The following is a 16,990-nucleotide window of genomic DNA, read 5'->3' on the forward strand; positions in this document are numbered from 1 at the left end:
TATAAGCTGAAAGCATGACAAACATTTCACAGGGAGTAGTTCTTAACCAGTATTGTTCATCAGAGAATGCTGGGAAGCAGTTTAGGAAATCCACTGACCTGCCCAATCCTTTACTAAAATCAACATTTTTGGGGATGAAGTATATTTTGAAAAAGCTCCTCAAGTTGCTCTGATGAACACTCCTGAATAAGAATCACTTAAAGAGAGCAAGCCTCCGCTTTGAGTCTTATAGTTCAAAATACTGCCTGATTAGGATTCCAAAGTTTTTGTTGTATAAAGTTTTTACTGTATTCAGTATTGTTTGAAATCTGGGGTTTTTATATGAATGATTTTGGAATTTATTAATAGCATTTGGTTTTAAAATAAGTTGACATGTTGTTGCTTATGTTACCTGCCAGTAGACATTTTGGTTTTCAGTATTGATCATGTGAAGTTGGAAAGAACTGTTCTCAATGTGGAAGACTTGTTTTACTAAATAGTGCCTTTAAAACTTGTTAGCATGAATGAGTAGTAAGTTTTTTGTTGTATGACAATGAGTGCAAAACAAGTTAGTTGATATTTTGGGAACAAAATTTGATATTTTAATGAAATGATCATCCTTTATTTAGTGTTGGGGAGACAAACACTGATTTGGCCCCTTGTCCAGACAGATTTGCCTACAATTCAGTAGAATATAAATACATACTAGTGGCATATACAGAGTGCTTTAGAGGCAAGTTCTACATGGAGAAGTGTGGTGAACTGTCAGGCAGAGGAACGGCATTAGCAAAGGTACAGTATGGTTTAAGGGGGATTGAGGAATTTTAGAGGTGAAGTGGTAAAGTGGAGGAGAGGCTGTCAAATTGCAAAGGAGTTCAGAATTTAATCTTTACCAGTGCTTCCTAATCTTTTTGGGATCATGGGCCTTTTCCCCAGAAAAATGCTTGTTAAATTCATTCAAGTCTGGAGTGTCCAAACACTGCATCGGGAGTTTGTGTGAGCTAAAGGACTACACCCTGGAAAACAACCACACTTAAGGAACTGGTGGAGGAAGGTGAGCAGTCAAGGATGCTGGTATAGAGGCCATAGTAAGTGGCAATGTGGTGACAAACATCAAATGCAGTAGAGAGGTTAAGTCAGATGAAAAGTGAGAAAAGGCTTTATTTTGGCAATAAAGAGTTGCCTCCTGATCTTTCTAAGCAATTTAAGAATGTGTAAAAGTTAGACTGGTCAGTTGAGGGCACAGGAGAAGCCGCTATGGAGACAGCATGGAATAGTTTAGTTGTGAAGGGAAGGGAAGATGGGCAGATGCTTGGTTGAGGAAGGTCTTGGAAAACATTTTTTTACTATATAAAAGTGATTTTATATTGACTGTTGGAGTATAAAAGAATTAAAATGACCTCTAAGCTACCCAGAGATAACCATTGTTTAAATTATTTTCCCTTTTTTTAAAATGCGTAGCAAAACTGGAGTTGAGAGGATGTACAAACTTTTTCTCACACTGTTTTTTAAAAGCTGCATGGTGTGCTGTCACGTAACGTGATTCATATCATTTCATTGTATATTTAAGTTACAGTTGTTTGGTGTTAAAAATGATGTGCTGCAAAGGGGATCTCCTCTGTCTCCTTCAGCCATTCTCTTGCTGATCTCTACGTTTTAATTCCCTTCTCTTCAAAATCCGTGTTAAGCTATGTACTAGATGTCTGATATTAGGCAAGTTTCTTAGCTTCTTAAAACCTAATTTCATTACCCATAAAAATGGGATAACTAGCCCTCTTCATAGAGTTGTGAGGATTAAATGGTAAGCATTAAGCATAGTGCCTGGAGTATAGTAGGGACTGAATAAATGGTATCTTTTTTTTTTTTTTTTCCTCCTTTCTAAATACGTTCATGAACTCTGGGGATTTCATTTTGCTGTAGTGATGGGGCCAGTGCTTTGGAGTTTCCATTGCTTGAATATTGTTCATGTATTGATTTTCATAATGAGAGGGAGTTTGCGTGTGTGTGTGTGTGTGTGTGTTTATGCCAAATATGAAGAGGGAATATTTAGAATCTAAATGGACAGTGGACAATGTGCCTAAAGTGATTGTCGTATCCGAAAGGATGGAATAAAAAGAATGAAGCACATAAGGTCTTTTCTTAAATTACACTATTTTAACATTTCTGGGAACCAGGCAAAAAATCTTTAGGTTCATTTTGATTGAAAGATACTATATATCATTTAGTGGTGGTAAAGTTAAAAGAGGCCATCAAAGAAATACAGCTTATTTCTCTAAAAAATGTCTCAGCCTGCAATCAACAGTGAAATACAGGAAGTATTGGAGTAGATAACCTTCTAGCCTATCTGTCCGATTTATGTTCCCTTTTCTAAATATTTTTGCCACCTTCAGGGATGGACCACTTGAATGACTGGTCAAGGAGTGACCATCTGGTTAAACTTAGGCTGATTTGTTATTTCTCCTGAGAATTTGGAATTGGAAAACTGATGTCTTGGAAGGTTGCATTCAGAATCAGTGTGTGGAGCAGAGAGAATAAAGCAAACAATGAGAGACAATTGCACCCCAGAAGAGATGAAGAGAAGGATGCCTTTGTCTCCAATGTCTTTGGAGTTTTTGTCTCAGTGTTCACATGCCTGTCTGCATTTCCGCTTTTGGGTTCCATAAGATACCCGTAAAACCTTACATTGAGACACCTCTCCCTTATTTAAATATTGTCACTTAAAACATCGGAGATACTGTCCCTTCTTGAATAAAATATACAGTGGTTTGAAGTAGTTGGTGAGTTGCTCCTCTAAAAAATGCGAACGAAACGTCATGGTTAGTGCCAAATGAGTCAGGTTGAGATGAGGGAGGACTTACTGTAAAGCCTGAATGAGTCAGAAAAGGTAGGTCTTGAAGGCCAGTAAAATGCCCAAGAGAACCATGATTAAGAGACCTAGTCATCCATCTACGTTCACAATTCACCCTCTTATCAGAGCTGTGTCTGTGTTTGGGTTTGGAAATACCTGCCAGCATTAGCCTTAGAGTTCATATTTCAACCACATGGACATCTCTTTTTTCATTATGTATTTGGACTGGACAGGTTTTGGACTGACTTTTAATATTGTATACCTAATTACATATTCTTCCTTACATTCTGACCCTGCATCTTTCTCATTTTTACTCATGGTAACTTTGGCTTTTTCATCTCTTCATTTAGTACAGGTAAGCCTGTTGCCTTTGAGTTGATTCTGACTCATGCTGATCCTGTAGGACACAGTAGAACTTTCCCATAGAGTTTCCAAGGCTGTGATCTTTATAGAAGCAGACTGCCACATATTTCTCCCACAGAGCAGCTGGTGGGTTCAAACTGCAGACCTTTTGGTTAGCAGCTAAGCTCCTAACCATTACCTACCAGGGCTCCTGAGTAAAGGTAAAATCTTTCATAAAAGGAGCCCTGGTGGCACAATGGTTAAGCACTCAGCGGCCAACCAAAAGGTTGGTGATTCAAACCCACCCAGGCTCTGCGGGAGAAAGACTTGACAATCTGCTTCTGTAAAGATTACAGCCAAAAAAGCCCTATGGGGCAGTTCAGCTCTGTCACATGTGGTTGCTATGAGTCAAAATTGACTTAACAGCACCTAACAATAACAAAACCTTTCACAGTATAACATAGCAATTAAGTGTATAGGTTTTGGACTTAGAGATACCTGGGCTTGTGTCCTGGCTCTGCTGTTTACTAGCTATATGATCATGGGCTATGTACCTTTTCCAATCCAATCCTGGGTTTTCTAATCTATAAAATGGAGATTATAGTAGCATCGTCTTTATAGGGTGATTGTGGAGAGTAAATTAATGCATGTACCACTTTCCACTGTGCCTAGCACATATTAAAAACCCCAAAGCCAAATCCACTGCTGTCAAATTGATTCCAACTCACAGCAACCCTATAGGACAGAGTATAACTGCCCATAGGGTTTCCAAGGCTGCAATCTGTATGGAAGCAGACTGCCACATCTTTTTCTGTGGAGCAGCTGGTGGATTCGAACTGTGGACCTTGCAGTTAGCAGCCGAATGCATGCCACCAGGGCTCTTTGGCACATATTAGTAAGTACAAGCCTTGCAGGAATCAGTATTCTTCCTATGCTTGGAAATAATTGTGCTCATCATGTATTAATGAATTCATTCACCTGTCACCCTGGTTGACAGCAAATATTAATAAAACTGCTAGTATTTGTAACATTTTCTTTTTTATTATGAATCATTTCAAATGTATAGAAACATAGGAAACAATATGTACATCTGTATGTCCACCATCCAGCTTTAAGAATTTTAACATTTTTAACATATTTGCTTGTTTTATTTAAAAAGAAATCATTATATACCTACTACTTACTTATCAACTATCTCGTCCTACATTTCACATTTATGACAATAGTAAAAATTGACTAGCCAACTATTTTGTACATTAACAATGTCTGGCAATAACACTGAGTTGTGAGGCGAGAGTAATGCTGGTTGTGATGGTTATGTGTCAGCTTGGCTGGGCCATGGTTCTCAGTGGTTTGGCAGTAATGTAATGAGGTAGTCATCCTCCATTTTGTGATCTGATGTGGTCATCCTCCATTTTTGCATAATGCCGATTTTCCCATAATAACCTGGTTTTTGGACCCTAACCATGCTGATAGGTGAGGAGTAGGTGTAGTTGAAATCTACTGCATAGCTTTGTCTCATTTCATTCGTCGTCTTTTTCAGGGGTAACAGCTACCCTGATTTTGATGTTTATCAATATCATGAGTGGTTTATATGCTTATATATATATATATGTATATATATATATATGCATCAATAAACTATATATAGGATTGTTTTTGAAACTATTAAAGTGGTATACTGTACATAACCTGGGACTTGTTTTTTCACTCGTGTTTTTGAGATTTATCTGTGTTAACATATATTTCTCTAACTTATTTATTTTAAATGTCAGGTCATTGAATGAGTAGTGTATCAGTTCATCCATTTTCTTGTTGATGGACATTTCAGTTATTTGCAGTTTTTGGCTGTTATAAGCAATGCTGCAATGAAGTACTTGACGTGTTCCCTTGTGCTTGTGTGTGAGTTCTCTGAGGCGTGTATCTAGAAGTTGAATCACTGGCCAGTAGGGTCTTCTTTAACTTTATCAGATATTGCCAAATTGTTGATCTCCACAGTGTACATGCCAAATTACACTCCCACCAGCAGTGTGTGGAGTTCACATTTTTCCATACCTTTCCCAATCCTTGGCCTTGGCAGATAGTTTTTCTGATGAAAAAAAGCAATTTTATTTTGGAATTTGATGAAATGATTCTAAATTCATCTGGGAGAAAAGCAAGTATAGCTATGAAATTAAAAAGGAACCAGAACTTCTCAGCCAGATAGATATGGTGGTGCAGTGGTTAAGTGCTCAGCTGCTAACCAAAAAAGATCGCTGGTTTGAACCCACCAGCCACTCCACAGGAGAAAGATGTGGCAGTCTGCTTCCGAAAGATTACAGCCTTGGAAAACGTATGGGGTAGTTCTGCTCTGTCCTGTAGGGTTGCTGTGAGTTGGAATCAACTTGACGGCAGTAGATTTCATTTGGTTTTTGGTATATATATAAATTGATACCAGTTGGCATAACACAAATAGAAAGATTGAAGTGTTATTCGTTAACCGCAGTAGAAACAATGCACACTTTTCTCACTCTCCTTCAAACCCTGTCCAGGTATGGGATCCTCATGCAGCAGACAGCCCTCTTGGCTGGGATATTGTAAAAAAAAAGGTTCAATTCCTGCTAGCTACCTTCCATTGTGTTCACTTCATCCAAGGAGTAGAAGTATAGAATACCCCACTGTGGCCTCCAGTTCTCTTCCCCTCTCCTGCCCAGATAAGCATTAATCACCCAGTCTGCCTCATAAGTGGACTCCAAATTTGGGAAACACTTCTTACAGGAACCCCGATATTGCCATTTATATTTTTGCCAGCATGATGGAAGTGAAATGATTACTTGTGATTTAAATTCTCATTTCCCTGTTTTCTAGTGAGGTTGAGCATATTTTTATGAGTTTATAATCCATGCTTCCTCTGAAAGGGAATTGCCTGTTCAAATCCTTTGCCCATTTTTTTCTGGTTATTTACAATTTTGCATTGATTTTTAAATATTCTTAATAAATTCTGTGTATAATTTCAGAGATGTGTGGGCTTATATCTTAGTCGGGAGCTTATTTTTATGGTGTTTTATGTATGTGCTGCTTTGCATTAGTTTTATTGTATGGTTTGTGGCGTTCCTGTCTTTCTGAAGAAATTCTCTACCTGGTGTGATAAAAATATTTTCCTCTAAAAATTTTATGATTTTGCCTTTCAAATTAGCTTATTCACCCACTGTCTTAGCTAGTGCTGCTGTAACACAAATACCACAAATGGATGGCTTTAATGAACTGAAATTTATTTTCTCACGGTTTAGGAGGCTTGAAGCCTGAATTCAGGATATTGGCTCTAGGGGAAGGTTCTATCCACTCTAGGGGAATATCTTCATCTCAGCTTCTCTAGCCCCGGTGTTCCTTGGTTCCTTGGTGATCTCCACGTGACATCTATCTTTCCCCTATTGGTGCTTCTATGCTTCTGTGTTTAAACTGCTTTGTATTTCTCAAAAGTCATTAGGTATCCTACACACCCTACAATGATACGGCCTCATTAACATAACAGAGAAAAAACCTATTCCCAAATGGGATTACATCCACTGGTGTAGGGGCTAGGATTCCAACACATATGTTGGGGGGATATAATTCAATCCATAACATCCACTTTGAATTTTTTTTAAAATACAATATTGTGTTTTTGGTGAAAGTTTACACAGTAAATTAGGTTCCCATTTAACAATTTCTATACATAATGTTCAGTGACTGGTTACGTTTTTCACAATGTGTCAGCATTCTCATTTCCATTCTGGTGGTTCTGTTTTCATTAATCTAGCTTCCCTGCCCCCCCCTTCTCATCGTTCCTTTAGGGTAAATGTTGACCGTTTGGTTTCATGTTAAAAGGGGCGCAGTACTCATGGGTGATATTGTTTATGAGCCAATCTGTTACTTGGCTGAAGGTGATCTCTGGCAGTGGCTTCAGTCCCATGTTTAAAGGATATCTCAGGACAGTAGTCTCAGGGGTTCCGCTAGTATCTACTGGTCCAGTAAGTCTGGCAATTTTTAGGAATTTGAATTTTGTCCTACATTTTTCTCCCTTTCTAATCGGGACCATCTATTGTGTCCCTGGTCAGAACAGTTGGTAGTGGTAGCTGGGCACCATCTAGTTCTTCTGGTCTAAGGATACTTCTATTCCTTGGATGAAGTGAACACCAGGGAAGGTAGCTAGCAGGAATTGAACTTTCTTTACAGTATCCCAGCCAAGAGGGCTGTCTGCTGCATGAGGATCCTGTACCTGGAGAGGGATTGAAGGAGAGTGAGAAAAGTGTGCATTGTTTCTACTACAGTTAACGAATAACACTTTAATCTTTCTGACTATTTGGTTATGCTAACTGCTATCAATTTATATACATTGGCTTAGTATTTCTGGTTCCTTTTTAGTTCTGTAGTTATATTTACTCATTGTTCTTCCAGATGAATTTAGAATAATTTCATTAAATTCCAAAATGAAATTGCTTTGTTGTTTTTCATTGGGAAAAGTATCTGTCAAGGCCAAGGATTGGGGAACATAGGGAAAAATGTGAACTCCCATACACTGCTGGTGACAGTGTAATTTGGCACATACACTGTAGAAATGAACAATTTGGCAATATCTGATGAAAATAAGAATATCCTACTGGCCGGTGATTCAACTTCTAGATACACGTCTCAGAGAACTCACACACAAGCACAAGGGAACACGTCAAGTACTTCATTGCAGCATTGCGTATAACAGCCAAAAATTGGAAATAACTGAAATGTCCACCAACAAGAAAATGGACAAACTGATACAGTACTCATTCAATGGCCTGACAACATTTAAAATAAATGTTAGAGAAACATATGTTAACATGGATAAATCTCAAAAACATGAGTGAGAAAACAAATCTCAGAAGGTTATGTACGGTGTACCATTTGTATAAAGTTCCAAAAACTTGAAAATAATCATATATGTATATATTGCTTATGGATGCATACATATAAGCATATAAGACCACTTATGATATTGATAAACATCAAAATCAGGGCAGCAGTTACCCTTGTGGAAAAAAGGAGAGGAATGAAATGAGATAGGGCTATAGATTTCAACTATAATGGTTTCTTTTTAAATAAAACAAGCAAATATGTTAAAAATGTTAAGATTCTTAAAGCTGGATGGTGGACACGTGTTTATATTGTTTTCTGTATGTTTGAAATGCTTCGTAATAAAAAGGTACAATACAAATACTAGCAGTTAATATTTACTGACAGACAACCAGGGTGATAGGTTAGTACACGATGAGAACAATTATTTCCAAGTGTAGGAGGAATACCGATTTCTCCCAGGCTTATATTTACTAATACTTAATATGTGCCAGGCACAGTGGGAAAGGAGGTTACTTGCATTAATTTACTTACTCTCCACAATCACCCTGTAAAGATGATGCTGCTATAATCCCCATTTTATAGATTAGAAAACCCAGGCTTGGATTGGAAATGTACATAGCCCATGGTCATATAGCCAGTAAACAGCAGAGCCAGGACGCAAACCAAGGTATGTCTAAGTCCAAAACCTATACAGTTAATTGCTATGTTATACTGTGAAAGGTTTTGTAATTGTTAGGTGCTGTTGAGGCAGTTTTGACTCACAGCAACCCCATGTGACAGAGCAGAACTGCCCCATAAGGTTTTTTTTAGCTGTAATCTTTACGGAAGCAGATTGTGAGATCTTTCTCCCGCAGAGCTGCTGGGTAGGTTTGAACCACCACCGTTTTAGTTGACAGCTAAGCGCTTAACCGTTGCATCACCGGGGCTCCTTTTGTGAAAGATTTTATATTTAAAAAGTTAGTCCTCCCCTAACCTTATTTGATTCTTATAACATTATGATATATGTGGGATAGGCATTATCTCCACTTAAAGTTCAGGCTTAGGTAAAGTATCACTCAAACTCACACAGCCAGTAAATGTCAGAATGTGGACTTAAATCCAAATCTTCTGTCTTGTGTGATTGTCCCAAGTACCACTGCTGTCTTCATGGAATTATACGATTAAGGACATGTATTCCTTCATTCAACAAATATTTGAATGCATACTATAAGCTTGTCACTTGGGATGAAATTCATTCACAGTCTCTCTGTCCTGAAGGAGTGTAGTCAGAGAGAGGCTGATGGCATTCTGACTACACCACCTTTCTGACTTAAAAATTGTGTCTGGCTCCTCTAGTTTCCTACACTTCTCAACAAAATATTCCCTTTATTTCAAAGTTAGGGGAGGACTAACTTTTTTCCCCCTTAAATGTGTTCTTCAAAAAGCTACAGCAAAACCCTGCTAAGTGTCCACAGATGTGACATCTGGAACATCATACCCCAAGCATGTGAGAGCCAGAGTGTAGGCCTCTGTCTGCTTGGCGCAGACTTACATCCACGAGGTCACCTAATAAAACCTTTTACGATGTCCAAAGAAAGAACGTAAGGGCTTACTTGCTAAAGCTCTAGGGTTAAGCTCAAGACTACTCAATAGGCCAAGTTCAGGGTAGGGAAAAACAAAGAGGAAGAAAAAGTGTTTGTGGGGCCTGTTGTTCTGGGCAAAGTCTCCTCAGACAGATTCTAAGATTGGAGACAGTCAACCGTAAAATGGAGACTAGAGACTACAAAGCAGCAACGTGCACAAAACCAACTTTAGAGTCACAGTTGGTGAAGAAGTAAAACGTAACATTCCGCCTTGTAAGTCATCATTTGAATGATGAGTCACCGTGGAAGGGGCAGTAGGTGTAAACACTACCCAAAACCACCTGGGCTCACTTTGCAGCTCCTTTAGCTGGAATATGAGGGTGGAAAGCCTGTCCCTCTGTTGGGCTGGTTCCTTTTCCATTGGCAAAGGATAAAGGGAGTTTTTGAGAGATTTCTTGCATCCCAAATTTCAACTTGGGACACAGGAGGAGAGGCTTGAGGGAAAGAAAGGAGCAGTTCATGGCCACCTGCGTGGAGGACCACAGCATGGCGGATTATGCTTGAAGACGTGGGGACAAGGCCTCCCTTTAGCACTGGTGCTACGTGACCTTTTAGCAATATTTACTGAAAGAACCTCTGAAGGGGTTTACAGGAGGCTACTTCTTGCTGCTGTTACAGAGTCTTCGCATTGTTTGGAGCTGGTGTTTTGGACTCTGACCCAGTGTGATCACACCTTCATTTCTGAGGCTTTCCCCACAGCTCTGAGGGGTCCTGGGGAGCAATCTGCAGGCTTAAATTCCTCTCTGGTTTTGCTCTCCAAGGGCAGAGAAAACTGTTCCCTTGCAGACAGACATAAAATTAACAGGATCCTGGAGTGGCTTCAGTCAAGTTGCTAGATGGTCAGGTCCCCAGCTACAGAAGGGCCTCGATCTTGCTCATCATTGATCTCTAAGATTTAGCAGTACCAGGTTGGTTGCTAACTCCTTTGTTTTTGGCAACGTTTCCTCTGCCTTAGTTTCCCTATTTCCCCATAGGTGAGTGAAGTTTGAGAGAGGTTTGACTTTTCTCACTATCACCTTCACAATCAGCTTCTTGAAAGAGTTGCTCACACTTTCCCACTTTCTCATCTCCCACTCTCAACTTATCCTCATCTGGTTTCTACCCCCCGACTCCACTAAAATGCTCTTATTGCCTTAATCCAGTACAAACCAGTTGCTGTCAGGTTGATTTCGACTAGTGGCGATCCCATGTGTGTCAAAGTAGGACTGTGCTCCATATGGTTTCCAGTGACTGATTTTTCAGAAGTAGATCACCAGGCCTTTCTTCCCAAGTGCCTCTGGGTGGACTCGAACCTCCAACCTTTATGTTAGCAGCTGAGCATGTTAACTGTTTGCACCACCCAGGGATTCCTTAAAACTATTTTGTTGTCAGTTGTCATCAAGTCAGCTCTAACACATGGCAACGTTACGTATAACAGAATGGAACGTTACCTCATCCTGGACCATTTTCCTGATCATTAGTATGTATTAGTACATTGATAAAACGCTAACTCGTTGCCATATGGTCAATTCTGAATCCCAGTGACCAAGCTGGATGGAGTAGAACTGCCCACAAGGTTTCCAAGGCTGTAATTTTTATGGAAGCAGACTGCTACATCTTTCTCCCTCAGAGCAGCTGGTGGGTTCAAACTGATGACTTTTTGGCTAGCAGCCAAGTGCTTAACCAGTGTGCCACCTTGGTACATTGTTACTGGTACTTAAAAAAACATTGTGAGTCTTCATCATGGCCTGGCCCCTGCTGACTTCACCAGCCTCCCCTCAGATGAGTCTGCCCCTCCTTTGCTGCTCCAGCCACACTGGCTTTTTCTCTCACTTCCTCAGATAGCTCCTGTTCCTTCTTGCTTGCCTCTGGGCTTTGTACCTTCTGTCAGGGCTGTATTATGACTTTTGTGGCCTCTAGGCACTTTGGCTTTCATGAGGCCCCTTAATTTAAAAAAAAAATTAAATCATGTTTTATAACTGCATTGGTACAAAGGTTGTATTCATTATTGTTCATTTTTTTCTTCAGATTTTAAAAGATTTTTGGGGGCCCCGAAAAGTATCGTGAGCCTGATGGTAAGCTGACCCTACTTTATATCCCTTCTGTCTGAAACACATCCATTGCACCTTCACTGCACCAGGAGCGGGGCAACCCCAGCTAGCAATATGTCAATTGGGAAGAACCACTGTGCCTTGAAGGAGTGCAACAGTTAAGTGCTTGGCTGCTAACCAAAAGGTTGATGGTTCGAGCCCATCCAGTGGCTCCACAGGAGAAAGACCTTGCAATCAGCTTCTGTAAACATTAGAGCCAAGAAAACCTTATGGGGCAGTTCTGTTCTGTCACATGGGGTGGCTGTGAGTCTGAACCAACTTGATGGCACCCAACAACAACAACCATGCCTTGTAGAGTGGATATAGCTGCTGAGTAGGGCAGAGAGTGGATCTAGTCTCAATTCCCATCCCAGGGAGGTACAGGAATGGATGGCAATGGTCAGCCTGAGCTCAAAGCAAAGAAGTACCCAGCTGTGTAATCAGCTCAGTTTCCAGCTCCCTCAGCTGAAATATGAGGATGGGGAGCCTGTCCCTCTGTTTCCTACAAGGTCCCTAGCTCCTGGCTAGCGTGTAGGTGACCACGGTCCTCTTGGCTTTAATGTGTTTTCCACCGCACGCCAGCTACTTTGCGTTGGAGGAACCTAACCTTAAAAAAAAAGAAAAATGATCCATCCCTCAAGTCTTGAGTATGACACTGGTGGTGGTAGATTATAAAATATAATCAAGTTATGCTGACCTAACTTTTTTCCCAAGACCTTGGAATTATAAACTCGTGTTAATTGGAAAGTCTCTGGTAGATCTTGAACTTCATGAAAAAGTAGAATAAATTATAATAGAAGGCAGGGTGATTTCCTTGCATTCTATCGTATATCTCTGGTATTTTTGCAGCAACCCAATGGTAGCAGGAAAGGGAGCGGAAAACCATGTTTTGTTTGAACAGTATTCTTTCTCTTTTTATGTTAACCCCAAGCTTGTTTATTTTCCTTCTTTTTCTTGAATGTTAAATCAGCTAAAAGACTGAAAGAGGACTAGCAGAGGGTTTTATCAAAGGGGATGAAAAATCTAAGTTTGCCAGTCTTACATGCTAGACTTATCTTTGCCTTTCTCATTATTTGTCTGTAGACTAGGTGGTTGAAAGGAACGGTCTGGACAGATCTGCCATCATTTCATGTTCTTTGCATCAATACTTTCCTATGCAGACAGTCTTAACAAGAGAAGATTGTAGTCAGGAAAAGTCCCTATCCAATTTTTTTAGTCAAACCCACAGTATTTTCCATTCCCCCTTTTAATTACATTTACTCTGTTGTGTGGGTAAGCAGACCACATTGCTTGCTGCCTAAATTATTTTTCAACTACCAAATTGCTATGTCCCCGAACACATCCCCAAATCATCTACATGTTTTCAGGCAAGCTGTCTTTTAGGACATTGAATTATATTCTTTATTATAATATATAATTATAGCATCAATGTCTATATACCCTTTGTTATAAATATATGTAATTAGTTTTTTCCTGTTCCAAAATTATTAAAACAGTTCTTAGGTATTAATGGGTACTGTCAACAGAGTAAGTATCGAACAGAAGATTGGGAGGAAAATCAAGAGAAAGCAAAGTTTCCATAGATTAACCTACTAACTTCATACTTGCTGCCATGCCTCTGAATATGTTTTTGACAGTTAGTAGTTGGTGAATTTTCCTACCTCTTTTGAATTAGTCTGTGAAATCAAATGGGTCATTATAAAGCCTAGATACTCAGTAACCTTATTTTATCTTGTCAAAATCAGTTCCATTTGAAGATGTGCAAATTCTATTTGTCATTACTTAGCAAATGTTTCATCGTGCTGGAAAATGGACTCTCTGCTTTTGTCAAGAGCTCAAGATGATAATAAATACCATGGTAATACAAAATGGCTAATGGGGCTGAAAAGCCTAAGAACTTAGACCAAGACTATCAGCAATAAAAAATACAAGGAAGAGAAAGAGTAGAAAGGGCTCTCTGAACTCAAGATACTAGGAATTTCCCCAAGACCCCATATTTAATAAGAAACTAGACATAAAAGGGTTTTCTTAGTATGATCATTTTTCTTCCCTCTAGTTTCGTGTTGGTTTTATACTTTCCAAGATGATTTATAGGTCTGGTTTTAATTTCAATTCTTGAAAATAGGACTTGGGGCCTTAACAGTCTTCAATTCTCAATTAATTGAACCCGCTTACAGAAACCATTCTATCTGGTGGTCCAGGAATGTGCAGGAAGATATCAGAAGGTACACTGTGAGACTCAAAAATAAAATCTGGACTATGTAAGTCTGGTGGCAGGAAGGGCTCTAATTCATTTGCCCATCAATATTGGAAACTTGGGTGAAGAAGGTGTGTGTCTATGAGTGTAGTGTTAATGATGTACCTGATTAATATAATAAAGCAGAGTCTATCAAGGCTTTGCCAAAGTTAATTAGCTCTCTCTGTTATATGATGTTTCATTGCCTTCTAAAGTTTCTTATGGAAAGTCTCACAAGAGGTATTTTATGAACAAGTTGTAACTATTTTTATGGATTTTAGTGATTTAGACCAGATTCATGACCCACAACCACACCTGCCATTACGAGCGGTATAGACTTTATTTTTCCCTGATTTTGTGCAATGAATATCAATTTTTCCCTCCTTTAAGTGGTGCTTAAGAATGACGTTTTAAGAGTTACTTTATGTGGTCCTTTATAACTGAATGAAAATGACAGGAGATTTTGAGATGTGTAAACTAACCTTGGAACTGGGAGTTCCCCTTAGTGTTAAGTGCCATAGCAGTTTCGCACAGAATATTATGGTAGAGTAAACGAGGGGTCATCTAAACTAGAGTTGGGGTTCATGGAAGGTTTCCTGGAGGAGTGTTAGAGGCTGAAAAAGAAAAAGTTGGATAGATAAAGAAGAGTAAATTAAATAGTAAACTCCACATATCTATTTGATTACCACTGTTTCTTCAGGGCTTAGCAGAGGACATACTTAGGTATAAAACCAGTTGCTGTCAAGTCCATTCTGACTCATGGCGACCCCATGTGCCTGTCAGAGTAAAACTATACTCCATAGGGTTTTCACTGGCTGGTTTTTTGGAAGTAGATCTCCAAGCCTTTCGTCCGAGGCATCTCTGGGTGGATTCAAAGCTCCAACCTTTCTGTTAGCAACCGAGAGCACCACCCAAGGACTCCTGCTTAGGTATATTGGGCAGTCAATAACTATTTGTCCAGTGATTGAGGAAAGGACTACTAATGTGCTGTCCTTCCAAAGTAACATGTTGCGCTTAGCAGGACTGTTTGGAAACACAATAACTTAACTTCAATGGAAATGAATTGGGGAGGAGTAGACTACTGGGAAGAGTGTAAGAGCAGATTGTGCCTCAGATTAAGTCTTCCTAGGTGGCTGCCGCCTCTATTTTCAGCATTGGGAATGCTGAAAGGAAAAACCAAAGAGGTAAGTGCTTATGATGATCACCTGAGCTCTCTTACTGAGTGGAATTCAGGCTCTCATCTGGGCTAGCCAAGGATGCGTGGTGCTTTATGGAAGTGTCTGCAATCCTGTGAAGATGCCAGATAACCACTGGGTCCAAACTCAGCCTCAGCTTCCACCACCAGCCAGAAAAAACGCTGCAGAAAAGTGTTTGGGCAAAACCAAAAGGAGTGTTTGCTTGTTATTTTCATCAGGTTATATTCTCGTAAGCCCGAGGGAATTTTCTCTTAACCTGTGTTTTAGTGAAATAATAGGTAGGAGCTAATGTGTCTGTACTGTTATAAAGAGGAAATGTACTAATTTGCCACTTTCTCTTTGTCAAAATATGTTAGAAGCAGGCCTGCAAATTAACACCGTCCTGAAAGCAGTAGGGAGAAAACAACACAGAGGGCAGGGTGATCTCCCTAACTCTCTAGTATTTTTGCAGTAAATAGCAGAAAAGCAGAAGCGTGAGTAAGGTATGGTAGGTAGGGCGTGTGCTCAGGCCACTGCTTGAGGAGAAGCGCCAATGAGCAGTTCTATCGGCCATCGCGGTTTCCATCGCCAGCTGTGAGAGATCACTCAGCAATCTAAAACTAATTGCCGTAGGCACTGTTTTCTGTACATAGGCACCTGAGGGAGGGAACAAGGATGTTTCATTTTTTATTTTCACTGAGTAGAATTCTAGTAGAATGGACGCTTTCTCCACTGTCCTTCTTCACCACCCCTTGACACTTTTGAAGAGTACCGTTCAGTTATTTTTTGGAACATCTTTCAATTTGGGTTTGTCTGATGTTTTATTATGATTAGACTGAGTTATGCAATTTTGGTGAGAATACCTCAGAAATGATATGCTCTTCTCAGTACATCATATTGGGGGTACATGATGTCCATTGCCTTGTTACTGGTAATGCTAATTTAAAGATATCAATATACACCAAAATTTTCCAGCAGAGACTTTGCTTCAGTAGCTCTGCCATTGAAGAGAATTTGATGGCTGCTGCAAAGTTCTTCCCTGAACTACAGCCTCCTGTTCTTTGTCTTCTGTGACCTCTAACACAATCCTAAATGTTAGGAGGGTGAGTGGTCTGATGGTGGCCTGGATGCACAGTGGAGGTGGAGGACAATGAGGTCCCTTGTCACATTTCTTATTCTTTTTTGTTCTGATACTTTCTCTTCTTCCACCTGGTACCTTTGAGCTAGACAGGTCTTGCCTCTTGGACATCAAACCCTTCTTCTTACCTCACTCTCAGATCCTTCATTAAAACTTACCCATCCTATGTCCTATTCTTCCAGGACTCTACTGGGGGGCAGAAATTAATCTGGTTAGTAAATTGGTACTAAGTTGCTAATGATTGATAATAGATTGATAGTATATTACTCCTTTATTATATGTATTTTTACCACAAAAAAATAATATATTACGTCTTTAGATAGAACCTGTATAAATTTTTATAGATTGGGCTGCAGCATTTACATTTTAATAGAGACCTGCCAGGCTTTAACCCAAGAGGAGATGGAAGGTATGAATTTCATGGCACAGCCAATAAAAAGATGTTTTAGGGCTGAGTTTTCCTGCATTTCTTAGCACACTATCTAGGTAGGTAGTCTGTCTATGCAAAAAGCTAATTCAGTTGATAGACAAAAGTGGTATTCAGAAGTGGTGGGCCAATTGGAGAGGAGTATTTATAAACACTTCCAAGCTTTTTAATATGCTAATCGACTCGATGGCAACAGATTTGGTTTTTTGGTTTTAGTATGTAAATTTAGTATAGAATTGTTGATGTGTGCCATCAGTGATTCTGACTCATAGTGACACTATAGGATAGAGTACAACTGCTCCATGG

The sequence above is a fragment of the Trichechus manatus genome, unplaced genomic scaffold (assembly GCF_000243295.1).
Source record: "Trichechus manatus latirostris isolate Lorelei unplaced genomic scaffold, TriManLat1.0 scaffold00037, whole genome shotgun sequence".
Taxonomy (NCBI): Eukaryota; Metazoa; Chordata; class Mammalia; order Sirenia; family Trichechidae; genus Trichechus; species Trichechus manatus.